The sequence below is a fragment of the Notamacropus eugenii genome, chromosome 5 (assembly GCF_028372415.1).
Source record: "Notamacropus eugenii isolate mMacEug1 chromosome 5, mMacEug1.pri_v2, whole genome shotgun sequence".
In the NCBI taxonomy this organism is placed as follows: Eukaryota; Metazoa; Chordata; class Mammalia; order Diprotodontia; family Macropodidae; genus Notamacropus; species Notamacropus eugenii.
This window is the reverse complement of record NC_092876.1, coordinates 434544307-434572233: the sequence shown is the minus strand read 5'-3', so window position 1 is coordinate 434572233 and position 27927 is coordinate 434544307. Positions and strand designations below refer to the sequence as shown.

At 40.4% G+C, this 27927-nt stretch overlaps 1 protein-coding gene and 1 long non-coding RNA gene across 5 annotated transcripts in view; one reads left to right on the top strand and one right to left on the bottom strand.

Moving 5' to 3' along the window:
- Positions 1 to 27927, bottom strand: part of BCOR (BCL6 corepressor) — a 145189-nt gene that overhangs the window by 73119 nt on the left and 44143 nt on the right. The window lies entirely within an intron of this gene.
- Positions 639 to 26571, top strand: LOC140507163 (uncharacterized). The gene is made up of 2 exons (XR_011968217.1): positions 639 to 1198; positions 25740 to 26571. It is a non-coding gene; the product is annotated as an uncharacterized lncRNA (long non-coding RNA).

Sequence of the window (27927 nt, the reverse complement as noted above, 5' to 3'; positions counted from 1 at the left end):
CTCTCCTGGGGGTTTCTGTGTTACCCACACCAAATAACCATTACCAGTTACAGAAAACCCATAGTCCACTACCCTCCTGGCACCCAATGGGTTAAAAGCCACAACTCCGGGCTGGCTCCTCCTCGGGCTCGTAGGAAAGGATCAAAGTGCTTACTGGGAAGGAAACACAAACACACTCAGAACTAGGTTTGAAAGAGGCCAAAGTTAAAGCAATTCCGTAGAGGACCGTGTCGACTGACTTTTCCTACTTTGGGGGGGAAGGGCACACTCGCTGGGGGAGGGGGGCGGTGCGTGATTCCTTTCAACGAGTTTCCCGGGCCGGGAAAGAGCCAGGAGAGCAGGAGGGAGGACAGGGCTAGGCGGCGTGCCAGAGGGCCTCAAGTCGGAGATTAGTCACCGCCAGGCCTCCGGTTCTCACGTGTGAGCCCGGGAACCGGGGAGGCCGTGGGGCCGGGCCTGCCAAAGCGGGCCAAGAGCGGCCGCGACCTTAGCAGGCTTCCCCAGGCCAGGCGGGCGGGCGGGTCGAGGCTTAGGCTTAGCGGCGCGAGGAAACAGCAGGCCTCCTCCAGTCTGAGCTCTTAGCAACCCAGCTGCGGTGAGCAGACCGCTCTCCTCCTCCTCCTCCTCCTCCTCCCCCCTCCGTCCCCTCCCCCCTCCTCCCCTCCCCCTCCCAGCCCGAGCCCTCGCGGGGTGATTTACTTTCTGCCTGGCTGAGATGCAGATATTCACTTGTCAGTTCAAGGGCAGGACAGAAACTCTGCAAGCAGAGTCTTGCGAACAGGAAATCCCTCATTTACAAGGTGCTGCCTGCCCTCCCATCCCCACACCATAGCTCAGAAGGAGAAAGGGCACCAAACCCCACAGCCCACTCGTGCACATCCCTCCTGCGTCCTCCCGGCACGGTCCTGGGCATGCACACGTTTCCGTGGATGCTTTCAGGGCAGCCATCCCCACCCCCATCCAGCCTGGGCTCTGGGCGCTGGGTCCCTCGCTAGCAGCCCCAAACGCTGACGGAGGCGGCGGCATCTAGACCGTAAGAAGCGGGCCCAGCCCGGCGGGAGAGCCGGGGTGGGGCCGGAGGCTTGGCACTCTGATGGCGGACTGTGGCTGCTCGCGCACGCGGCCCCGGGGCGGCTCACACACTAAACAGAATGCTTTTCTCGAGCCCGGTCCGGGAGGAGCCCGAGCAGGCTCCAAGGTCAGTCCTGTCCAGGGTCGGAGCGAGGGGGGCCGGGGGGAGGGCCATGGTGGAGCAGAGCAGGGCTGGAGAGCCCGGGCTGGAGAGCCCGGGCTGGAGAGCCCGGGCTGGAGAGCCCAGGGCTGGAGAGCCCAGGTTGGAGTTACAGACCGCGAGTGTCGTGCTGGCCTGAGCCAGACTGGGCTCAGACTGCAAAGTGACTACGGAAACTCCCTTTCTATTTACTTATTTACTTGCGTATTTATTTATTTGGCTTCTTCTCCCTCACTGAGGGCTTGGTGGGAAAGAGGGAAAACACAAAGGACTCGGAGGTCGGCCTGCTACCCCACATCTCAATACTTGTAATTTCTTGATTGGAGGGTCTTTTTCCTTCTTACAGACTAATGTAAAACATGTTGGTTTGGGGTGGGTGGATTCCTGTCCTCTTTTTTGGACATTTCTTTCCCTCTTTTTTTTCTCTTCATAGGAATCTTGGAAAGCCTATAAAGATAGGTTTTATTTACTAGAGGCAGGGAATGGACTGACTGTTTTTTGCAGATATTTAGTAAATTGGGTAAAGTTTAATTATTTACCCATTTATTCTGCATTCTAATAGCTAACAGTAATAATGTCTTTTTGTAAATCACAATAGTATTAAAGAAAAGGAATGTATATGTCCTATACTGTTCGCAACAACTGTGCTGTTTAGCAGATCTAAAGGGTACTTTAATAAAAAAAAAACTTATTGGAGTTTTATGAAAAGTTTTCAGGAGGTTCTTAAATGAAGCCACCTAGACTATTGTGATATTTGCTATTTTGAGGTATTTTCATTTCGGTTTGCTTTCCCTCTTGGGACAAATGCATGCAGTTCATTTAAAGGCCCACTGAAATTTTTAGAAGGTAGGTTGGAGATTTGGGTCCCCAACGATCTGTGATAATAGAACGGGTTAGTGGTGGAGTTTGAAAGGAAATTCTTGACAATTGGAACGGTGTTGGTGCCCCAGCTCAGTATGTGGTCCAAAGAACTGATATAGAAAATCCTGCAAGCCTCAAAGCAAAGTCATTTTATATGCTTCTGTTCATGTATGATGTAGATAGGAAATGACTGCTGACAGGCCTTCATCATCATGGTTCCATCTAGGGTTAGGACAGAAGAAAATATGAAAGTGGAGCAGATATCTTCTAGGGAGGCAGAAGTAAGGTCTCCTAACACTCCATGAATGTTCCATTTAATCCATTTACAGAAGCCTTTTTGCTGTTGCAGTGAGCTTAGTACCAGCATTAGCAGGGAGACTCTGGAAGTAACATATTTGTTAAGGGAAGATGTGCCCCATCTGAAAAAGCACAGGCTAATCCTCTAGAAGCAAAAATGGACTTTATAACCTGCATACCACATACACCTCAGCTATTAACAACCATTTTCTGTCATTAATTTGTGGTGGCTACTAATGTCAAGACATTATGGAGAACAGATGAGAATGTATTTTTATTCTGGGATCGTATATTCAGTATTGGAAGAGTCGTCATTTAGTCTGGAGGTCTCTCAACTTTTTTTCCACAGATCCCCTCAGTAATGTAGCATACCTCTAATCATGACACCACTCTGCTCAGTAAATTCCAGTGGCTCCCTATTACCTCCCAAATCTAATATAAAATCCTCTCTTTCTCTGGGAAAGCTGTTCACAACCCAGCTCCTTTCTGCTTCGCCAGTCTTCTTATATTTTACTCCCCTCCATGAATTCTATAACCAAGTGACAGTGGCCTCCTTGCTGTTCCCTGAGCAAGTCACTCTCATCTCCAATTCTGTCCCTTTCCATTGGTTCTTTCCCATTATTGGAATGCCCTCACCTCCACAGCCCAGCTTCCCTGACTTTATTCAATTCATTTCAAATCCCCACCTAATGAAAAAAACCTTTCCTAAGGACCCTCCATTGCTAGTGGCTTTCCTCTTCTTTTTAACACTGTATATATCTTGTATGTATATAATTGTTGATATATTTTCTCACATATTAGAATGTGAGGACGTTGAGATCTGGTTCTGTGTTTTTGTCTTTCCTTGTATCCCAAGCATTTAACATAATATCTGGCACATAGTAGCTTAATAAATGCTTGTTGACTGACTGATTCATTGGCAACATATATGAGTGTATGTGTATATGCTATACTTATGTACACATACATGTACTAAAAATTATGTACATTATAAAACTTAAATTAGAAGTTAAATGAGGATGAATAAAGACGAAATATAGTTTATTGCTATAGTCAGAGTAACATGGTTAGATTTATACTTTTGGAAAACAAAATTTGTGAGCTGTGTGAAGGGCCAGAGAGGGGGAGAGACTTGAGGAGACTAGTAAAGAGACCACTGCAGTAGTATTAAGAGGATAGTGCTTGAAATAGGGTGGTAACTGTGAGTGCTGATAAAAAGGGGTAGATGCCAAAGATATTGCAGAGATGGAAACAAGATTTGGCAAGGATATGTGAGGTGAATGCCAAGGAGAAGTTGTAAACCTGGGTGACAGGAAGAATCTTGGAGTCTTCAACAGAAATGAGAATGTTTGGAAGGGGAGTTGGTTTGGGGTATGTACATCGGAAGGTAATAGGATGACTTCTGCAAGGAAGAGGGCACTGTGTCCATACCTGTTCATTCTATGAAACTCATTCTTTTCCATTCTAGAGGAAAATGGGGCAGGTAGGGTTCTTCAGGCCATGAGGTGAATTTGGAAGCAGGACATGAGTGTGCTACCTTAAGAAGGAATTTTCCCCATGGCACCTATGAAGCTGCCGATATAGAAGTTACAAGTTAGCTATAACTTCCCTAAGGAACTTAACTAGGAAGAGAGGAGGTTAGGACCTAGTATGTAAGAAGATAGAATGCTTTAAGTATTGGGAATAAGGGTTAGGTTGAAGACAAGCCCCACAATTGGCTATTGCAATGTAGGTGGGAGGCTACTCTAATTGGTTGGTTACAGGCCTCTTGGGGTCATACCTTCTCTCCTACTTTGGAGACCCCTCATCTAGACCAACCAGATAAAAGGTTGTAAGTAGTAAAGCCAAGATTTGAACCCTTTTACAACCGGATCTTTATACAGATCACTGTTAATAGTTAACTTTTCAATTAACCAGGGTTCCTTCTTCAACTTAGTGAAATTTGTTTAAACAAATCACATTATTAATAGCATCATAGATTGGGAGCTCAGAGGAATTTTAGAGCTCATCTGATCTAGCTGATATTTAGTCTTTAAGCTTTAGAGAGAGCTTTATTTACATCATCTGATATAATATTCACATTACCCTACCACACTAATGATACTAGTAGTAAAAAGCATTATTATCATCCCCCTTTTATGGATGAGAAACCTAAACTGAGAATGGTTAAAGGACTGACCCAAGGTCACACAGAACTAACTGTGGAATGATCCTAGGACTTAGCCCCAGGGCCTAAGTTCAGTACTCATGCTACCCATAAAGTACGTTAAGTTAATTATCATAAAGCACCTAATTTGCTTAGGGGGTGTAGGAGTATCCATAGTAACTGTATGGTGATACATTTTACTCACCATTCAGTCACAGACCTTAGGTCCTGTTTTTTTAAACTCTTCTCTCACACCCCTCCTCCTCCCAAATCAAACATTTCAGAGATTTATCTAGAAATTCTCTTGGTTTGTTTTTATAATCTACCTTGGCTATTCAATATTGAAACAAAATTTTTTAAAAAGAGTTTACTTCTTCCAGTAATCAACACTGTTAGTGATATCATGGCCATATTTTTGACTTTGCTGTCTGAATAAAAGATCAAGCCTTTTACCCTGTGGACCGTAAAGGCTTCTTCCTGTATAACGTAGGGATGGAAAATCCAGTGAAGATTTTACACATCTCTAGAACTGTAGAAAGAAAACCCTTGGCCCTATCATGTCCAAACTGTACTTCTCTAGATTTTTTTTTTTTAGTACTAGACTGTAAATTTGAGATTGGCTTTTTATATTAATGAAGAAAGTTTTTTTTTCTGATTTGAATTTTCACAAAGGTTATTCTGCCCTACTCTCAATTATGCAGCAAAGGTAGTATAAATTGGGTAAGGGAAAAACATACTATCTTCTCATTCCTCTGAAACTTGATAGTACCCAAAAGGTGAGAAGAGAAGAGGTTCAGTAGATTATCTCGCCCACATTGGTACTAACCAGTTCTAGTCACAGCTACTTCAAACTGGCAGCTCCACAGCTTCATCACAGAAATGTGTTTCCATTGGATGTGAGAGAGAATGGTCTATTTTTTAGTCCAGACAGTGTGGCCTGATTTCAAACAGACAGTGGATTTGCTTCCTTGGTCCTTAGGAGATTTCATATTTCCTTGCATTGCTTTTTAAGATATAGGAAGTACAATTAAGATGATGCCCTTTTCTCTCTGAGGTAAAACTTGGGATAATGTATGCCACGGAGAACTGATAATCATCATATTTGGCCCAACGTGGACAATTAAGTTTCTCAGTGGATGCCCTTTCTGGGTTTCAGTGCCATTGTCTGAATTCCACTGTTTGAATATGAAATCCATATGACTTGCCTGCTGGCACCGAAAAGAAAAAAAGCCCAACACCCTGCTGTGTCTTGAAGATCAATCTATAAAATAGGTGCAGTCTCCTCAAAATAGCCACTGTCCTTTGCTCTAAATCTGATTCTGATTTATGTAGTACTGAATTTCTTCTTCAGCTGACTTCCTCTTTGTTCATGCATTCGTTTCGCAAGATCCACCAGAGTTTCTCAGTCTTGGACATAGTCATCATTGCCACATGAACAATGTACAGAAGATAAGTTTCTGGATTTGATTGGTGTATTATGGGTTTCCATTTAAAAAAAAACAAAACAATAAATCTGAGTCTAATTCTTCAATGAAAGCGTTGTGGTGTAATGCACACTATTGGATGTGGAGTCAGAAAGACCTTACATGCTCACAAGCTGTGTGATGTGGGAAAGAAACTTAATCTCTTAGCCTCAGTTTCTCTAATGTGAATAAAAATATGGGTTCTTACATTTAGAGCTGGGAAGAAATTTAGATGTCATATAGTACAAGCATTTTGTTCTACAGGGCCACAGTTGAAGTAATTTACCCCGAGATACATAAGTTGAAGGGATTCAAACTTAGGTCGTTGGATCCCAAATCTAGGGTTAACAGTACCTATGTTACAGGTTATTGCAAGGACCAAATGTGGTCGTATATAGAAAATACTTTGTAATAAGCCTTTTTTGTACTATGTAAAAGCATCAGAATTGTACTTGAGTAAAAGTCTGATGTGCTAGCCAGATGATCCTTGAAATGGTCTACTATTTGGAATATAAAATCAGCTATTATTATTTAAGTGTTCTAAAAGCACAGAAAACAAGGTCACAGTGTTTTAGGGTAACAGTTATCATGAGCTGGAAATGTAAAGATGATCTTTATATGTTTATAATCCTGTCCTATATACAATTCGATAAAACTGAATATAGATTTTTTTTTCAAAAGATGAGACTTTGAGCTCCTTCAGTGACAACTCTAGCCTTTTAGAAGACTGGGGAGGAGGAGCCTATTATACTACAGAAAACCCAGGACAAGTAGCTAGGAGAACCAAGTTCTGATCTTTACTACCACTAATTAGCTATCTAACTTTGGACAAATCTCCTAATTTCCATTGTCTCCAGTTTCTTCACTTATAAAATGAATGGATTAGACTAGGCTCTCAACCAGCTCTGAATCCTATCATTCTCTACTACTGTTCAGACCTTTGCCAGTACTATCTACTTCAATACTTGAAAGATATGTGAATTTTTTAAAAGGAAATTTTACTTTTTCAATGAACAAGCATTTATTTTCTTTCCCTTCTCCCCTCCTCAAAGAAAACTCAAACAAGACAATTTCCACGTTGTCCATTAGTTAGTCCATCAGTCCTCTGGAATCTTGGTGGTCGCAGAGTTAGAGTTAAGTCTTTCAAAGGTGTTTGTCTCCACAATGTTGATGTTACTGCCTAAGTCCCTTTCTTGCTTCTGCTCATTTCACTCAGCACCAGTTCATACAAGGGTTCCTGGTTTTCTCTGAAATTTCTCCTTTCAACATCTTTTCTATAGAATACCTTTACATTCTACATCATAATTTGTTCAGCCATTTCTGTTTTCAGTACTTTGCCACCACAAAAACTATAATTATTTATGTATCAATTCTTTCCTCCTTTCTTGGATGTCTTTGGAGCACAGCTCTAATCATGGTAGAAAGATCTGTGACTTCATCAGTGTGACCGTTAAAAGTTTCTCCTTATAATCAAACCTAACCTTGCTCTTCTGTAATGTCTGCTAGCCCTGACCTCAAGGGTCAAGAGAAAATTGTGAAGCTTGGGGTGCTTTGGATGACGCCAGATGTGAATGAAATAAATGCACTCCTGGGTAGGGAAGGGCAGTAGAAAGGCACTGAGGGAAAAAATGAAACTAACACCTTGGGAATTTTGCCTGGGGCCAGACAATAATAAACCAGTAATCAATAAACAAATACTTCATTACTCTTCACAAATTGGACCATGGTCAAGGTTTAATCTAAGTCTCCAAACTAGAATTGCCTTTTTTTAATCACAGGAATATTTTCTTTTTACCAGCTAGTAAAGGGGCTTGTTAACCACCAAAGCTGTTTCAGACCTCAGAGAGTAGGATTAGGAATTTTTTTTTTGTTACTACCTGACAATTAGGTAGGATTGAGATTTCCTAGTACTTCATTTCTACTTTGACCATTTTTCTAATAATCTTGAGTACTTTTCAAGTCAGGCCATAGATTGATTTTATTATGAGAGGAAAGATAGCCTAATGGGTATAGTGCTGGACCTTGTATGAAGAGACCTGCGTTCTGCTTCAGGCACTTTCTAGCTGTGTGAGTACGTATCAGCAAATCTCTCAGAGCCTCAGCTTTCCTAATGTGTAAAATGGAGATCATATCCCCCACTACCTAGCTCACAGGCTTGTGGTAATGAAAGCACTTTACAAAGTGCTGTATAAATGCGAATAGTTATTATCTTTATTGCACTTAATTTTTAGAGAGAGTGCTGACAACTTTGCCACCTCTCTCTGGGTCTTCTCAACTCTTCATCGACGTGGTAGTAATACAATGATAAGGGATTCTTCTAAGAAAGACACACAGACAGCTGCCTCTTATTATCCTCACCACTTGGTAACAGAATATTGAGTAGAGAAGACTTGGTGGTCCTGAAGAAGGTTTGGGTTTCCAATTACCAATGTATAGAAGGAGAAGGTCAATCTAACCAACAACTATTTATTGAACTCCTACCATATGCAAGGTTTCTTCTCCTACTTCCTCTCTGCCTCCCTCCACCCCCACCTCAGCCCCTTTCTTTCTAAACTGGTCCACTCTCCTTTTCTCCCATTATGAATGATGCTCAGCCACTGGAGAGGAGCCTAGAAGATATCTGACAGCAATTCAAATGTATAATTGGTTACTTTCCCAAAGGCCAAGGAAAAGCAGCTCCTGGGCCTGAAGGGTCTGGTGGGAAGAGCTGTGGATTTGGAGTCAGAGAATCTTAGCTTGAGTCCCAGCTCTCATGCTTGCTAGATTTCCAGCCTTGTGCAAACCATTCTCCTTTCTGACCCTCAGTTCTTCCTATCTTTAAAATGGAAGCAAGTATTCTTACACTACTTACCCCACAAATGTGTTGTGGGAAAAGCACTTTGTAAACCCTCACTATGTTTTAGAAATGAGTTTCTTTTCTTAATTTTAAAAGGGTTAAAGGAATTGGGAAGAAAGGTAGAAAGGGCCCAGGAGGCCAAATGATAACTCAGGTATTTTTAAAAAGGTGGTAGGAAGTAACGATTGCAACTTTGAAAATGCCTCTATTTCTCAGTGGTAGCTCTGAACAGAATCCTCATCAGCAGATCTTCCCCAGGGCATTGAGATAATGGCAAAAAGGGAGGAAAATGGTCATTCTGTCAATTGGTGCAAAAAAAAAATAAAAATCGGAGACCCCTATACAAAGAGTCTAAACCCACATATACTAGTTACAAGGCACATTGGGTGGGACTGTAATTTCCCTGTCTCCACATGCCCCTCCCCATCTCTAGCCTAAAGCTGTGCCCCATATAGTGCCCCATAATGACTGTCCTTCCCCTTCCAAGTTAGCTTTGATATTCCTTTTAACCTGATTTCACTCGTATAAAAATCCAAAGTGGAGATGAGGGGGAAGGAAACAGAATATACACAGTATAGCAGGTAACTAGACCTTAAGCACCTATCCTAGAGGTAGGTAATACATTAACCCATACATTAGCCCATACTTTCCACTCCCTCTGTCTTTAGAAAATGAAGTGAGGAATTCTAGGGGAAATTTTACAAGCTACATTGATCAATGGGTCTCAGTAAGGTGGAATGGTTGTCATATGGACTGCTATAGCTCTTCCTGGTTTTCAAGGCCTTATCTATCCAAACCTTAATAAACATCCCGCTCTCAGCATGGCTCTTTACCTTGCCAAATCGTCTGCTTTTCCAACTTACTATGGACATCTGCTGTACATCCCACCAAATCAACTTCAAGTCAACAAATCTGAAACAGAACGTTATATCTTCTCCTTTACATCTACTTCTCCTTCCCTTTTCTTTTATCTGTTTGTGGTACCAAAACCTAGTCTGGGGAAACTCTGGAGCCATGCTTGACTGTTCCATCTTCCATTTACCCCTCTTCTCAAATTCAGTCCATTCCCAAGCTCAGTGGACTCGGTCTCCAAAATTTCTCTCATCTGTCTTTTCTTCTCCTCTCATATTATCATGACTTATACTACTATAACTGTCTCCCAATTGGTGGTCTCTCTTTTCTCTAATCCATTCTTTACATAGCTACCAAAATATTTTTTACTAATGCAGAATGATATGGTCTAACCAATTCCCAAAGTTATAACTAGTGCAGTCTGAACAGGGTTTGGCCACAGGATCCTGACATGCTGGGGTGGGGTGAAAGGAAATTCGCTCCCTCTCCAGAGATTGATGTCTCTGTACCTTGTCTTACCAACCCAAGCTGATTTGTTTCTGTCTGCAGTACATTCATCTGTATACCAGCACCCTAAGGATCTCAACCTTCTGGTTTCTTTTCTTGAGCATAAATTTTGTTGGGTCCAAGGGGGCCTGCCTTGTGCCCCAAATTCTATGTGGAATGAGTGCTAAACTTCCTAGGGGGATGGGCCACCCTGTCTGGGAACCACTGTCAGTCTTCAGTCTTTGTACATTTGAGCAGGTCATCCCTGATACCTAGAAACACACTCCTTCCTCTGCTATTACTTTACATATTCTTCTCTTTCTTCAAGTCTTAGTTTATATCTCACTTCTGCCGTGGTAGCTTCCCTGATCTCTGATTCTGGCCTCTGGAAGCGTTCTGCCCCCCTTCAGATGTTTCTAGAGCACATTGTCCAGATCTCTCCATTTCTACTCTGACACTGCTTTCTGTTACACTTGTCTGCGTCCATTGCCCATTTTTCCTTTAATGATGTAACCTCCTTGAGGCCAGAGATTTGTGTCACTTCTTATCTGTCATCACTACCTAGCACGATGTTCTGAACATTTTGGTGAGGAGATGATGTCCCAATCTGTGATTTCATTAACTTGAGGAACTCCTGGTATATAGAGAAACTACCAGTGCAGATTTGCAAACTTGATTATAATTATAATCATAGAGAAGAAGTTTTTTACTGTTTTTGTATGTTGGACCCCTTTGGCAGTCTGATGAAGCCTTCAAAATCCTACTTAGAACGTTTTTAAATGCATAAAATAAAATACATAGGATTGCTAAGAACAGCAACACCAAACAAGTTATCAGAATCAAAAAAAAAAAAAATTCAGAGACACTCTGAAAACTATCCACAAACTCCAGACTAAGATAATCTCTTAGAGAGAATTTCCTGGAGGAACTGGTTACATGACTTGCCCAAGGGTCACATAACCAGTTTATGTCAGAGTCAAGACTTGAACCCCAAAACTCCTGACTCCAAGGCCAGCCCAATATCTATTATGACATGCTATCTCTCTGCCTTGCACATAGTTGACACCTATCAGCTAGTATTTATTAAACACACACTTTGTCATGTACTGTGTCAGACACCTAGGACGCAAAGAAAAATTTAAACCCATGTGGAGCTCACACGCTTATAAATGTTTGTTGAATAGACTACTTCTTTCTGTATTCCTTACAAGATAATACCTTTAATACATTTAATATAATACATTTAATAAATACCTGTTGATTTAAAACACTGCCTGAAAACTCTCAGTATTTTCTACTATATGGAAAATGAAAATCCAGACATCTTTCTTTAACTGGCACTGAAGTTCTCCATTGACTTCCAGCCTTATGTCTAATATTCCCACTTTGTAAATCAAACTGATCCACCTATGGTCCTCTGAAACAGTTTTTGCTAGTCTGACATTTTGGAATAGCCTTCATTCATGCCTCTCTCCATCTATTCAAATCCTATCTATCCTTCAGGATTCAGCATCTTCTCTCATCCCTCAGTGATCTCTGCTTACTCTGATTAGGGTATTTATTGTATTACCAATTTGGCAACTAATAATGGACTGCTTTGTGATATTTCATTGTTTGAGGGAGTTCTTTAACTTGTTTATTTTTCAATCTTCTCAGCTGAATGGCAAGTTTGAGGGTAAGGGCTCATGCATCATTCTATCACCCCACAAAGCACCACACAGAGTTCCTTATATATAGTGGGCATTGAATGTTTCCTAGAACCTTGGGAGACTTTCAGGTGGATGAATGTATAGTTAACCCTGGATCATGGTCGAAGCCATATCTTTGTGGCATTTAGTTCCACACCCCCAGTATTCAGTTCACAACTACTAATGCCTAGATCTCTACCCCTAGAGTAGGGGGATTTAAAACTATTTTCAGTCAAGCAATTTGCACCTCAGAATAAGCATGCTCAGAGCTTTCAGACAAATTCGCAGCTTCACACTTAACCACCCACAAATCCTGGATTTGTGATCCAATCTTAGTTTGGGGAACACCATACTGATTACTGAAAACCACTCTGCTGTATGTTATTATGGTTAAGAATATAATGATTATTGTATCTGATCTGTGCTCTCCAACCTTACTCATCCCCGGTCCTAAGCTGCAGCCATTCTGTGGGGCACAGAACACTGTGGGTTAGAGAGAATCCCAATGGTATGATGAGAATATGCTCAAGATCATGCCACAGGAGGTTCAGTTGAAGGATTGGGGGGTGAAATGAAGACTAACTTGGAGAAGAGAAGTTAGATGGAACCCTTCAAGCACTTGATGGACGATCATGTGGGAGAGAGATTTGACCCCAAAAGAACTAGAAGCAGTGGGTCTAAGTTCTGTTCAATATAAGGAAACATCCTAACAATTACAGCAAACCAAAACTTGAAAGGACGGCACTGAGGGGTAATGGGGCTCCCTCCTGCCCTCCCACACTCTCCCCATTGGAGGTCTTCAGGTATAGGGTGAATTTGCAGGAGATGTCTTGTTCAGGTACATACAAGCTGAAAGCCTGCACTGTCCCTTCCAACTTGGTCATTATGTGATTCTGTAAACACTTGCTAACTTTCTCTCTAAAGACTTAAAAAACTCTCTTCTGGGGACTCAGCAATACACAGGGAATATGGTATAGAGACTGGAAATACTCATACCTCATCGTTACGCCTCCCTGAGGTCACTGGGCAAATTCTTATTCTGCATAAATCTATAAAATGGAAAACAGCATGTTTGACCTGCTTCCCTGCTGTCTGGGGAAGGGCCATTGAGAATGATTTCAGTGTTCCTTCTGCAAATGCTTATAAGGGAGAGTGCTGATTCAGAGAGTTGGGAAATGAGTTTACATCGGTAAAGCCCATTGGAATTCTTTGGGATATAAAGATATACATATACATTATATGTTCATCCTTTTATTTATACACACACACACACACACAAAGAGCTTTCAGAAAAATGATGCCAGATTTCCCATAAGCATTAAAACTCAGGGAAACTGGTACTGGCTTTGCAAACCCTTTGCCGTCCTCCTTCCATCAGTGACACCTCCTTCAAGCTGTGCCTGCATATACTTCAGAGACTGCAAACAATATGGTAGTTGACCTCTTCCAACATCTCTGGTTAGATACCATTTATTCTTATTCACACCCACTCTTCTGTCCCAAGTTGGGTGTATTTGCAGCTGTGTCTTCCACTTGTCTAAGTAACTGCATGAGCAAAGTCAGAGATTTACTACTGGGAGAAAACATAGCCCTTCAATTTCCTGAGGACTGTCATGGGTGGCCTTTACCAGAGTGGTATGACCACATGTGTAAATGACAGCTGTGCAGGGAAACAGCTTCTGCGGTGGAGTTGGGAGTGGTAAGGGGGAAGAGAAATAAGATGTAAAGAATATATAGGGAGGGATGGACACATTCCCTCTTCTGTTGGCCTCAATATGTAATCAGTTTAATTCAATTTGACAAATAATTATCAAGTGCTTACTATGTCCTAGACCATGTGTTGGTATAAGCAAATGTATAGGAGTCGGAGTCAGTGTTAGTAGTGGAACTGAGATTAAGTGAACAGTCCAATATAGAGGAGAAAAGGAGCAGAGAGAGGTGTCTTAATCTATCCCAGATGCCCTCCAAAATGGAGGCAACCAATGAGAAAACGGAGAAGGTTGGGAGCTGTCACTGAGTTGCCTCCTATTCCAGGGCCCTTTGGAATTTTAGGGTATGTAAAAAGGCAACTCACTGTCATCAGTATTAGTCCTAACTGTAAAATTCTGGGGGTCTGACAGCAGGCCTTGTTCCTTCTAGAGGTATACCTGGTCAGGAAGGACACAATTAGGACCATTCACTCCCCACTCCATAGGAAAGCTTTTGAGTCAAACCCTGCCAAGACATTCTGTACTCTGATCTGGGGTAATGGAAGCTGCATAGGAACAAATGAAAAAGGAAATAGTTTGATTCCTGATTTTTCACACTGCATAGGTGGCCTGTATAATTCTTAGGTTGAGATGTTAAACGTGAAAACGTTAAGAACCCACTGGGGCCAGGATTCTGGATTCTTTCCAAGAGAAAAAGAGAGACAGAAATAGGGGAAAGGAGAAGAGAGCACTAGATACGTGTGGATAGCTGAGGGGACACTCAAAGTTATAGATTAGATGGGGCTAAGGCACCAGAATTGGGAGCAGATAAGCCAGCAGAGCAGGATCGGCCAGTGCTCCATTGTTCCTATTATAGAAATGCAGCTGGATGGGAAGGAAATATGAAACAGAGCAGAAATTCCTCCCATGTTCTGCAGTCCCGGTTGGAAGATTCTGAGAGAAAAGCAAATTAGAGGAAATAAAGACACTCCATCCTGAACTAGGACCTCAGTCTTGTCACACAGGGACTCTCCCCTCTGAACTTGGCTCCCATTCAGTTGAATTCAGCATGCATTTATGGAGCAACTAAAAGGCTTGCCTCACTCACAAAAACCCTGTGATAAGGGGAGTACGAGCATCACGATGCTCTTTCTGAGATGAAGGCTTAGAAGTGAAACCGAAGCCGAGACACATTTAAGTGACTTGTTCATAGGAACTTACACAGCTAGTGTCAGAAATAGAGCTCAAACTTGGGTCTTCATCTCTGAGTCTAGGAAAAGCAGAGTTCATTGTAGCTTGTACATTATTTAAACAGCTGTACTTTCTAGCCATGTTTCTTCAGGTCCCCTTATAAACTGAAAAAAGCTTGGTTGAACTTAACAACTTTAGTTTCATTTAGTTGGCTTGGCTAGTCTTCATTCCTTCAGTTATTTCTCTAAACATCATACTTCCATAGATTTAGAACTAGAAAGGATCTTAATTTCTGTAATCCCTGTTCCTGGGGAGGCTGAAGGCAGTAGATAACTTTGAATTCAGGAATTCTGAACTATAGTGGACTAGAGAAGATCTGATGTCCCATACTAGGTTTGGAACCAGTATGGTGAGGCCCTGGGAGAAAGGAATCACCAACACAACCCAAGGAAGGTTGAAATGGAGCAGGTCAAAGCTCCCACAGTGATCTGTAATGGGATTGAGTCTTTTGAGTGACCAATGCACTTTCAGCCTGGTCAAGATAGGGAGATCTAGTGTCAAAAAAATAAAGTCACTTCAGTCATTTAGATAGCAAGTAGAAGAGCCAGAATTTGAATCGAACCCCAGACTTTTAATCCTGTACTTTTTCTACTATGCCACAATGCAATGGGGTATCCCACTTGGTCTTTTTCACATCATGACTGGTATCCTTGGAAGCAGTGCTAGGTCAGTTTATAATCAATCAGTGCTCTAAAGAAACTTAATGCCGAATACCTAGTACTTCCCTCTTGACTCAGGAATGCCTTTACTTTCTCCAGAAAACTCATTAAGAGTCTTTGACCCTTCTGGCACTGAGCCTCTGAAAGGAACTTCCTCTTTCTCTGTTTTCATTCTTAATGTTAAATTGAAAGGGACTATAGGGGCGCCTGAATATCAAGCATATTTGATTTAATTACCATTGTCAAGTTAGACCCTTTCCCACTGCCTAGCAGAATTTCTTGCTCATAGTAGGTGCTCAGTCAGTCTTGGTGGAATTGAATTATCCCCATTTTACAGATGAGGAAACTTAACCTCAAAGAATGATATAAATTACTCAGTCACACAGCTATTAAGGGATGAAACCCTGGTTGGAGCCCAGGCCTTCCCACCTCAACTCCAATACTTATCACTATTATGCTTCTTTCCCCAGTCTTATATGGCAGGATGGGTATAATAAAGGTAAGAAATCTAGATTTTTCATTCCAGTGGTAAGTCACTTGCCCATACTTAGGTTTCCTCATTTATAATAAAAGACTTGAACTAGATGACCTCTAAATGCTATTCCCAAGCTCAAATCCTAAAATTCCATGATCCTCCATACCAAATGTATGACCCTTAGCAAGCACCTTACTGTCCCTGGGGTTCATTTTCCTCATCTGTAAAATAAGAATAAGAATACTTGTCCTTTCAGCTACCCAGCGCCGTTGTGAAGAAAGAGCGTTGCAAACCTTGAAGGGTTATAGAGACGAAATCTATAATTATAGAACTGCTTTAAAATGTGTGTGTAAGGGGCAAAGGGGGAAGGACTCAGAAGAGGGAGTAGCATTTCTTATACAGAAAATGTTTCTGAACATAGGCACAGCCCTAAAAAGCCAGTGGCCTCTCAGCTGAGACGCGTTGTTAGGATGAAATAAAGTGCTTTTAAGTCACTGAACATTTAACAAAGAAGAATCTTCACTTTGCCTTTGTTGCAATGAAATGCAACAAAGATAGAGCAGCTCTTAGCTTCTTTGGACTTGTCTCCATCTGGAAATTCAAATGGTCAGGCCATCACCAGGGTCGAGCAACTCAAGTGGTGTTGGGAACCCACCAAGTCTGAGAAGCTAAGACTCTATGATGCTATATAAGACTACATGAGGAAAGAAGGAAGCAAAGACCAGTCAGATGGGAGGAGGGCAGCTGCATCAGGGTCAGGAAACCTGATCCTATCCCATTGGACCTCCAAGAAATGACAGTTCTATAACCTTTTTGGAGCTGGAAGAGACTTGAACATCCTCTAACCAACCCTTTCATATTCCATATGGGGAAACTGAGGCTGAAAATGATGAGGTGACCAACCTGAGGCCATATTGGAATTGATTCAGCAAATGGAGTGCTGGGCCTGGAGTCTGAAGTAGTTGAGTATAAATGCATTGTTATGTACTTACTATCACTATCATTCCCTTCCCAAACAAAGTGTTCTTTCCAATACGTCTCACTGCAGAAGGGATACCACTCATTTGGAACTATGCCTAGAAAGTTAACCAATTGTGTATACCCCTTGACTCACCATACAACTACTAGAACTCTACTCCCAAAGAAATTAAAGAGAAAAAAGATTTGTGTTCAAAAACATTTGTAGTAGCCCTTTTCCTGGAAAAGAAATATTGGAACTAAAGGGCTATCCTCCTACTGAGTGACTAAACAAACTGTGATGAGTGTAAGTGAATAATATTGTGCCATCATAAGTGATGAAATAGACAGAGACCTCCATGAACTGATGCAGAGCTAAGTGGGCAGAACTAGAGAACAATTTCTACAGTAACATTCTAGGGAAAAATAACTTTGAAAAACTTCACGATTCTGATCAACACAGTGATAAGCCACAAATGTAAAGGAATGAAGGTCCAATCACCTCCTCTCAAAGAAGTGATGCACTTAAAAGGCAGATATATGTTTGTTTGTGTGTGTGTGTGCATACGTGCACACACACATGCGTATATATGAATGGCATGGCTAATATGGGAATTTGTTTTACTGCACTGTGCAGCTATGACATCCCCTATCCATCCTCAGGGATCTTCATAAGCTGTCTTGTCATGTATGGAAATCACTCCTTCCCCATCTCCATCTCCTGGCTTCAAACTCTGGCTTCCTTCAAGTCCCTACTACAAAAAGCTTCTCCTGATTCCCTAGTGCTTTAAACCTCTGCCAAGTATTTCCAATTTATCCTGTATATATCTTGTTAGCATGTTACTTCTTCTAATAGACTAGATGAAGCTCCTTGAGGACAAGAATTGTTTTTTGCCCTGTTTTTGTATCTCCAGTGCTTGGCATGGTGCCTAGTATGAAATAGCAGCTTAATAAATGTTTATTGACTATGTATTGAGGGTTTTTACTTGTTTTTGAAATTTGTTCAATGAAGGGGTACTGGAAGTGACAGATTAATTTTTTTAAATGAATGTTAATTTAAAAATATTTTGCAAAGTAAAAAAGAAAGACTGCTCAAACCATGCTATGTAAAGCTTTGAATCAAGTATTCCTTTCATTTTTTTGTTACAGTGGAATAAATACTGACTTTAGAATCGGAGGGTCTTGGTTCAAATCTGGCTTCTAATGCTTACTCTCTGTAACTTTGGATAAGTCATTTAACTTCCCTGGCACTCATTTTTCATTGGTAAATGAAAGGTCCTTCCTATTTTTAGATTGACGGTCTTTTTATCCCCTAATTCTTCTCTTAGGTGGAGCATGACTTCAATAAAATCTAGACTGCGATTCACTATTTCTATGACAACACTTTTCAGAAAATCCTGACCCCAGTTGAATGGTCTTTTTGACCTTTCTTCAGATTGGAACTGACTCCAGATTCAGTGCTGAAGAGATTGTCTAGAGTCTCTCTTCCCCTACCCCTTTTTTGGAGGCAATTATGGTTAAGTGACTTGCCCAGGGTCACACAGCCAATAAGTGTCTGAAGTCACATTTGAACTTGGGTCTTCCTGACTCCAGGGCCTGTGCTCTATCTACTGTGCCATCTAACTGCCCCCTTGAGTCTCTTAAAGGTCAGAACTATCAAACCATGCTTAGCCAAGCAGTAGACCAGAACTGAGTGGTGTCTCATTATGAAAGCCTCCCATAATGTTATATACTACACTACCTTTACTTTGAAATCCACTAAATCTTCCCCATTACTCAATGCATAGGCTTGATCATTGAGTCTAGAGCAGAGCTGGGGAACCTGCGACCTCAAGGCTATCTGTGGCCCTCTAGGTCCTCAAGTGCAGCCCTTTGACTAAATCCAAACTTCACACAAGAAAGGGAATTTGTTCTGTGAAGTTTGGATTCAGTCAAAGAGCTGCACTTGAGGACCTAAAGGACCACATGTGGCCTTGAGGCTGAAAGTTCTCTACCCCTGGTCTAGAGCCTTACAGTTCTATACTGAACCAGGGTTCTACCCCAGTCAAGTTTACCTGGATCTCACAAAGTTATAACTAGGTTCAGAGGCCTTGGGATCCTTGATTACTCCTTGTACACAACTGTCCTGACTCTCAAGATGGAAGCAGAGGATGTTGTTGCCTGAAATAGGCAAAGACTTATCGAGAGTTCTCCTTTCTTGTACTCATTGCCCAGGAAAAAAAAAAAGTGATAGCAATTAGGAATCCAGAACCCAGAAAGATTCTTCCTAGTGGTTTTCCAAATGAGCACTTATGTATTACATTGTTAAAGAATTTTCTGGCTACAGTAGGTCCAATAGATCTTTAAGATCTTTACTCAGGGGAGAACAGTATATTTTCTTTTGAAATATATCTGATATTAGGAAATAATTTACAATATATACCAATGTTTATTTATTCTATGCTAACTTTTGCATATTATCTCTAACTGTCATAAAGTTATCTGACCATGTGCTCACCTGGAGCTACAACATCCAAATCCATTGTCATTTGTTCAATATAGCTTTGAAAATCAGAGGACTTGGGTTAGAAAAATCACCTTTGACATTTGCTGTCTAGGACGAAGCATGGGCAAATCACTTAACCTGTGTGAATCTTTGACTCCTAAATGAGGGAACTGGACTAAGAAGACTGCTAAGTTTTCATGCAACTTAAATCCTCTAGTCTTACAATGCAATCAACAAATACTTATTGAGCATTTACTTTAGCAAGTAACCTACATGTTACAATTAGAAGGAACACTAGACTGAAGACCTGGGTTCTGGTCTCAGTTCTGCTACTTATCAGTCATTCTATCCTCATAGAGTGACTGGCACATAGTAGGTGCTTGAGAAATGTTTGTTGATTGATTTTTATGACCTTTTCATCTTTCCTAGCCACAGTTTTCTCATCTATAAAACAGGAATATTAAAAATCTCCTTTGCCTATATTATCTAGTGGCCATAAATATCAAATGAGATCACATCTTTTGCAAGGCTTACACAGTGTATGATCTATATAAGTCTGTAATAAGTATTTGTTGATGTATTGAAAATGCTTTCAAAACTTAAAAACCTTATGCAAATTTAAGGTTATGTACCAACTGGCATGCTAGGTGTTCTAGAGTACTATTAGGAAACTAGGGGGGAAAAATCTCTAAGAAGTATCTCTGATAGAGGCCTCATTCCTCAATTTCACAGGGAACTGAGGCAAATTTATAAAATTAAGAGCCATTCCCCAACTGATAAAATAGTCGAAGGATAAGAACAGACAATTTTCAGAAGAAATCAAAACTCTTAATAAAGTCACATAAAAATGCTCTAAAATCACTACTGATTAGAGAAATTTAAATTAAAACAACTCTGAGATACCACCTTATACCTCTCAATCTAGTGAATATGACAGAAGAAGAAATGACAAATGCTGAAAGGGATGTGGAGAAACTGGGACATTAATACACTGTTAGTAGAGTTGTGAACTAGTTCAGTCATTCTGGAGAATAATTTGGAACTATAAGGCTATAAAACTGCATACCCTTTGACCCAGCAATTAGGTCAGTATCCTAAAGAGATCAAAGAAAAGGAAAAAGGACCTATTTGTACAAAAATATTTATAGCAGCTTTTTTTCTGGTGGCAAAGAACTGGAAATAGAAGGGATGCCCATCAGTTGTGGAATAGCAGAACAAGTTGTGGTATATGGTTGTGATGGAATACAATTGTGCTATAAGAAATGACAAGCATTGAGGGTTTTTTGTCTGTGTTTTCTTTTACAACATGATTAATATGGAAATATGTTTTGCATGACTACACATGTATAACCTATAAAGAATGGCTTGCCTCCTCAATGAGGAGGGGAGAGAGGGAGGAAGGGAGAGAATCCAGAACTCAAAGTTTTACAAATGAATGTTAAAAATTGTTATTTACATGTAATTGAGGGGAAATAAAATACTAAATACATTTTAAAAAAAAGAAGTGGCAAGCAGTATGGTTCCAGAAAAACCTGGGAAGACTTATATGAACTCATGCAAAATGAAGTGAGCAAAACCAGAACATTGTACACAGCAACAAGCGTAATGTAAGGATGGCCAAGTGTGAAAAAATGAGCTGTTCTGATCAAGAGTGAGGACAAAGACAATCCGAAGGACCCAAGATGAAAAGTACTATCCACTTCCAGAGAGAACTGATGTAGACTGAAGCACACTTTTTAAAAACTTCATTTATTCTTATTGTTTTATTTTGTTTGTGTTGGTTGAGCATGACCTCACATGTATACTCAAAATCAAAGTGCCGCCTTTTCAAGGAGGGGGGAAAGGAATAAGGGAGAGAAAGATTTTGGAGCTCAATTTTTAAAATGTATTCAAATATCTTACACATAATTGGGAGACATTTAATGAAAGAAATAGAATTTTTTTGATGTGGTGCCTGTCCTCAAAGAGCTTGCAATAAAATTGGGGAAACAAGACTTTCCTATCTGAAACAATAAAATCATGTTACATTCTGGAACATGTTAGGAATTTGAAGATGGGAGAGGTCAGTGTAGGTTGTAGTCAGCCAAGACTTAAGTAGAGAGGTAAGAAGGCTGTGCACAGATGGGGTAGATCTGTGCCATAACAAAGAACATTAACCCCTGAGGCAAATTCTGTTTCAAGGACCCTATGATTATATCTACCCTGCCCAAGTCACCCCTTCTCTACCACTGTCTCGCAGTCACCAATGTCTGCAGCACAGGAGACGTCCTTGACACTTTGCTGTCATTCTGCTACTGGATCCAGTGAGGGGCCAATCAGGGCCAATCTGCTTGATCCATTTTCACATCTTCTGCATCTGTCCCCTTCTTTCCATTCACATACCTCTTCTCCAGTTTGGGGTCCTAATGACCTCTTACCAAGACTATTGCCAGTCTCCTAATTAAGTCTCCCTACCTCCAATCTCTACTTTCTTCAGTCCCTTCTCTTCCCAGTTACAAAGTGACAAATCCATGAAACAGATTTGACCACAGGCTCCATACTTCCCATAGGATAAAATCTAAACCCTTCTTGGCTTAGTATTTCAAGCTCTTCACAATCAGACTCCCACCTGCCTTTCCAATATTGTTTCACTTTCCCATCTTGTATCACTTGTTATTCTGTTACTTCTCAGTCAAGCTGGACTACTTGTTCCCCATATATATGACATTATGCCTCAATGCCTCTTTGTGTATCATGAGCCCCTTTGACAATGGGAAGCCTATGGACTCCTGAACATAATATTTTTAAAGACATAATAAAATATATGTGCTTACCAAAGAAACCAATTATTTTGAAATATATTTAAACATATATATTTTTATATTATATGTATGCATATATATTTTAAAAATTCATGGGCCCCAGGTCAAGAATTCCTATTAGAAACATAGTCTCTGTTTTCCTACTTGTATACATGTTATATCCCACTATTAGAATATAAACTCCTTGAGAGTACATGTTTTTTCTTATTTGTGTCTCCCAGTTCTTAGCAGAGTACCTTCCACACAGTAGGCTCTTATTATTCACTAAATTGAACTGAACTGAATAAGAAAACGGAACCAATAAAAGAATAAAGTGTCATTCAGTGAAACTTCCCTTTGACCACAGTAAATTTGTCTGCCATTATAAAGCCTCAATTGTAAGATGAAGTTTGATTTAAGCCTGATCTTCAGTTTTTCAGTTTTGCGCATTCTGCTAATGGAGGGAATTTTCCAGAAGCTTACTCCATCATTAAAATCAGGCCAAATTTCAGATTCTATTCAAAATTCAGAACAAGCTAGCTTTCAGAAGATATATCTGGAAAACCATCAGATGATGGCTTTTGAGTCCTTATTTGGCCCATTAACAAATATTAAATACTAGCTGTGTACTGGATACTGTGGGGAAATCCAAAGTAAACAAGATAACACAGTTTCTATCATTCAGGAGCCCCAATCCAGTGGGGAAGGCAAAGGAAAACGTAACTCAAACACAAGTAACAACAATGTTGATGTGTATATCCAAGAATGCCAAAACCAAAATAACAAAGCAAAAGCCCTGAGGTGCAAAGGATGAGTTTCTCAAGACTGACCAAACAGAATTCAGCAAAGTTATCAATGAATCAGTGACTGAGTTGCCCTTCTAGGCATGTACAGAGTGACCTAGTTCTCGATGAAGCAGCTATTCAAGCTTCCATTTCTAGTCCATGGATAATTGACAGAGCATAGGGGACCTCCACTTGACAGCTTTTGAAGATGTGCCCGAAACCTCCCAAAGAAGAGTTGTCTAAATTCAGATGCAAGCCTTGATTGAAAACATCTACAAAATGGCACATTATTTCTCTCATAAATAGGACTGATGTTTCATACCATTTCATGGTTAGAGGTAATGTCACCCTGTATATCCTGTGGATTTCTTTGATAGGAATCACTTTAGGCAATCTTTCTTTGAGTCTCTTAACCATCAGATTTAATTAAAAGGATATTCTATTTTTTTTAAGAGAGAGGCTGAGTTCTTAATTGTTGGCTTGATTTCTGAGTCCTTGAGGGATTAACTGGGAGAAGCCTTGGTTTAAAAAAAAATGATTTCAAGAGATCCTTGAGGGTCATTTCCTACACTATTGAGGGAGGGGACAAAAAAAAACTGAAGGCATGACTGGAAGAAATCTGTAAGGGAAAGTAAAATTTATAGAGCATCTAGTCCAACCTTCCTTCATGTTGTAGGTAAAGAATACTGGTGGGGCAATTCTGCAACGGGAAAAAGTACCAGACTAGAACTAAGGAGTTGGAAAACCTCCTTTCTTGTCATGGCTCCTCAACTTATAAGATGCATGACCTTGGACAGACTTCTTCATGCCTCTCTTTCCTCATCTGTAACATGAGAAGTTACTCTGCTCTAACTTGTGATTCTATTAGATGATTCCATAGTAAGAAAATCCACTGTGTTAATGCTGGCATTCAGAACTTCCAACTGGTGACCACATTTCCTCTGCTCATGAAAGGATGTAAAGATTTGCATAGTTGAGGGGAAGAGGAGAAGAAATGGGGAGGTGAGGTAGCCAGGTGGTGAAGTGAACAGAGTCCTGGGCCTGGAGTCAGGAAGATCCCAGTTCAGACCATGCCTCAGGCATGTATTAGTTGTATTTTTGTAGTTCAGTTGTATTCGACTCTTCATGACCCCATTTGAAGTTTTCTTGACAAAAACACTGGATTGGCTTGCCATTTCCTTCTCCAGCTCATTTTACAGATGAGGAAACTGAGGCAAATGGGTTAAGTGACTTGCCCAGGGTCACACAGCTAATAACTGTCTGAGACCTGATTTGAACTCAGGTCTTCCTGACCCTAGGCTCAGCACTCCCTCTACTTCACCACCTACCTGCCCCTTATTAGCTGTGTGACCCTGGATCTGTCTGCCTCGGTTTCCTTAACTGTAAAATGAGGATAATAACTGCACCTACCTCTCAAGACTGTGGCCAAGATCAAATGAGATGTTAGTTAAAGACAACACTGTGCCTGGTACAAAGCAAGCACCTATTTTTTTTTAAGTTGTCTGTGAAAGATGTTTGCTTCCCCTAAGGCAGGCACAATGTTTTGAGTCATCATGGCTCTCAGAATAGGTCTCCTTGAGGACAATGAAAATGTACCACTTCCTGAGTCCTATGTGATTAAGAAAATGTTCATTCTGTAGTGGTTTGCTGAGGTTGCTAACAGTCCTTCCTATGGAGAAGCAGTGTAGTGCTGTAGAACAAGGGCTGGATTTGGAGTCAGATGACTTGGGTTTTAATCTCCTCTTCCCCTACCTATGTGACCATTGGCAAGTCACTTAATTTCTCTGAGTCCATTTCCTCATCTGTAAAAGGAAGCAGTTGTACTACAAGCCCTCTAAAGTACCTTCCATCTCTCTCTATAATCCTAGGAGAAGGTTGCAAAATAAAATGATCAGAAAAAGGAGAACACACACAATGACAATAATGTATGTACATCTTTCCCAGCTCTAAATCTAGGAATATTGTGCTATTATGAAGGCTACCAGGACGCTGTAATTACAAGTAATTATAATGACCAATTTGGGTCCTAGAGACAAGAAAGATGATGAAACAGCTCTCTTGGTAGAGAGGTGGGAGACATGCTGAGGAACACTGCATACACTCAGGACCACAGAAGATCTCAGATTGAGAGCTGAAGGGGATATTGCAGGTCATCCAGTCTGATCCCTTCCACTTACAGATAAGGAAACTGAGACCTATCACTTGCTCAAGGTTACCAAGTAGCGAATGGCACCCCTGGAATTGAAACCTAGACTCTAAAATGTAATCCACATTCTATACGGTCCTTTGTCCTGTCAGACCCAAGTTACTGTGTTACCTTGGTCTTCATTAACTGTTTCTTTGTTTGGAGGGAGGTTTAGGGTTAGGGCTCTGGGGGTTATATAGGCCTCAATAAAATTTGAAAAAAGTAAAAAACACCATTAACTAACATTACAATTTAATTTCTGCACACCTGCATCGGGAACTACAACTGTAGAAGGATTATTTGTTGACAGTTTAATCCTGAGGAACTCATAAGTTCCTGAGGGTGACTCTCTGGGTACAGAGTGTTTGAATTTGTAGGCCAGGTGATGCATTATCATTACATATTCGTGAAATTATAGGAAGTAAACACCCTAGTGGCAAAATCAAACATAATAAAAGCCCAAGCCTCATAGCATGGTTATTTTATGGCACACTGAATTTATTTAACTGAAAACTCTTGTTTTCATCCTCTCCCTATATTTCCTCCTACTTGCCCAGTCCTTCCTGATTACTGAGAGTAGGAAGAGGGACTCAAGCAGCTTTTTCTCTTTACAGGCCATTTCATCCGATGTTTTACATCTGCCAGGTGCTTGAACGGACAGTGATCGCTCCTGGGATCAATGCTCTACTTGCCCTGACTGACAATGGGTTCAGGCTTGAAATAAATACTTGAAGGATAGAGATCAGTGAACTAGAAAAAATGCTCTCACAAGGTCAGGTCCCAGCTTCTGTCGTCTAAAGCATCTACCATTCTGCTCTCCAAATATTCCAGCATCAACAGGACAGCAGTCAAGCAGGGTAGAGGAGAAGAAACAGGATTCTTTCTAAATACCTTTTAAACAAAGCATTACTAGAAGAGAGCACCCTAAGCACCAAAACTGAGTGGATGTTCACACTTGTACTGCTAGCTGAGAGGCAAAACTGAGCCCAAGATTGTTGGCCAATAAGTATCAAACAAAAGAAGAAATAACATGGAGTGATTTAAGAGAAACCTGAGAAGATTTTTATCTTCTGATGCAGAGTGAAGTGATCAGAACTAGGAGAAAAATCTATACTACATAGGGTGTCCTAAGCTTAACATCTCATTAAGACTTTTGGAATAGTCTGCATAAACAACGCTGTAAAAAACAAACAACTTTTGAAAGACTTGAGAACTCTGACCAACACAAAGACCAACTGTGATTCCAGAGGACTGATGATAATGTCTTGTGAGGGACCAATATGCAGAATAAGAAACACATTATGGGACATGGTCAGTATGGGAATTTGTTTTGCGTATTGATTATGCATATTCGTTAGAAGGATTTTGTTGCTCCCCAAGGGAGAGAAAATTAATGGTTATTAATTAAAACAAATAAAGTTTAATCTTTAAAATAAAAAAGTAAAATTAAGATGTCACACTCATGATTTGATTGAGCCTTTCCTCTGAAATCAAAACAATGAACTTGGGGCTTGTGGGCTTACCTGAAATCAATGAAGCAAAGTCTAGACAAGAATAAACCACGTACGTAAGTTGATGCTGTTTTTGTGTCCAGGGTTCCCCTCCCTTGCCTTTTGAGTGATAATCATTTTTAATTCTTCAGAAACCACTGTATTCTGCCTTAAAGATGTATAGCAGTATAGGTGGAATACTGGTATTAAAAAAGATGGGCCTTTGTTTCATCGGAAGCTTGGAATCATCAAAGAAACTTTTCAATTTTTTGAAGGCAATTTAGCATCTCTCCTCTTATTCAACTTTGGGCCCAAAAGGTTACTTTTCTCTATAGTCCGTCCCATACATATGTGTGTGTCTATACATATACATGTACATACATTGTATATGTATGTGTGATGAAACAGAGAGAAAGGCAAGCTCTGTTGTCTATCCATGTCATAAATAACTTTAGGAACAGATATAGAAGGCACCAATGATAGGAAGTGAAGAAGTGCTGATACAGTGTCTTGATGTTGAGGGATGACACATAAACATCCATAGTGTTCCACTAGTATCCTCAAATGTTAGGAGAAATTGAGGAAGGCTTCTAGAACATTGGATCATGGATTAATATTGGATGAAGAGGTACTGATGAGATCACATATCTCATGAGTATATATGTGTGAAACTATTAAAGCTTAAAACTGCACAGAGACTTTTAGACTTTTATATGTGTGTGTATGTATGTGTATGTACCTGTATGTGTGTATACACACAGAATAACTGATACATAAATGTAAGTCTCAGCCAATGACCCAACAAGATATTAAATTAATTCACCTCTTTCTGAGGAATTGGTAGAATACTACTGTGCTGTAAGAAGTTCAATTTTAGAAAAACATGGAAAGATTTGCATGAAATAATGCAAAGTGAAAAGAGCAGAATCAGGAGAACACCATATAAAGTAATAGCAATATTGTTTGAAGAATAAATGGATGACTAAGCTATTCTGAGTAATGAGTTATATAAACATTCAAATCAACAACGCACTGATGAAGGAAGATGCTAATCACCTGTAGAGAAAGGACTGATGGATAGAAATGTGTTCTGTATGGTTCCACATGTATATATATATCAAATACTGGTCTTCTCTAATGTGGGGTTGGGAGGGAGAGAGGGTGATAACATGGAATTAAAAGTGTAACAAAAAGAAATAAAATAAATATTTACTAAAATAAAATAAAGGGGATTGGACCAACTTCCAAGGATCTTGAATAAATATTCTTCCTCTTTTCTTTGGAACCTTGGTATAGACCTAGGTTTGGTGGC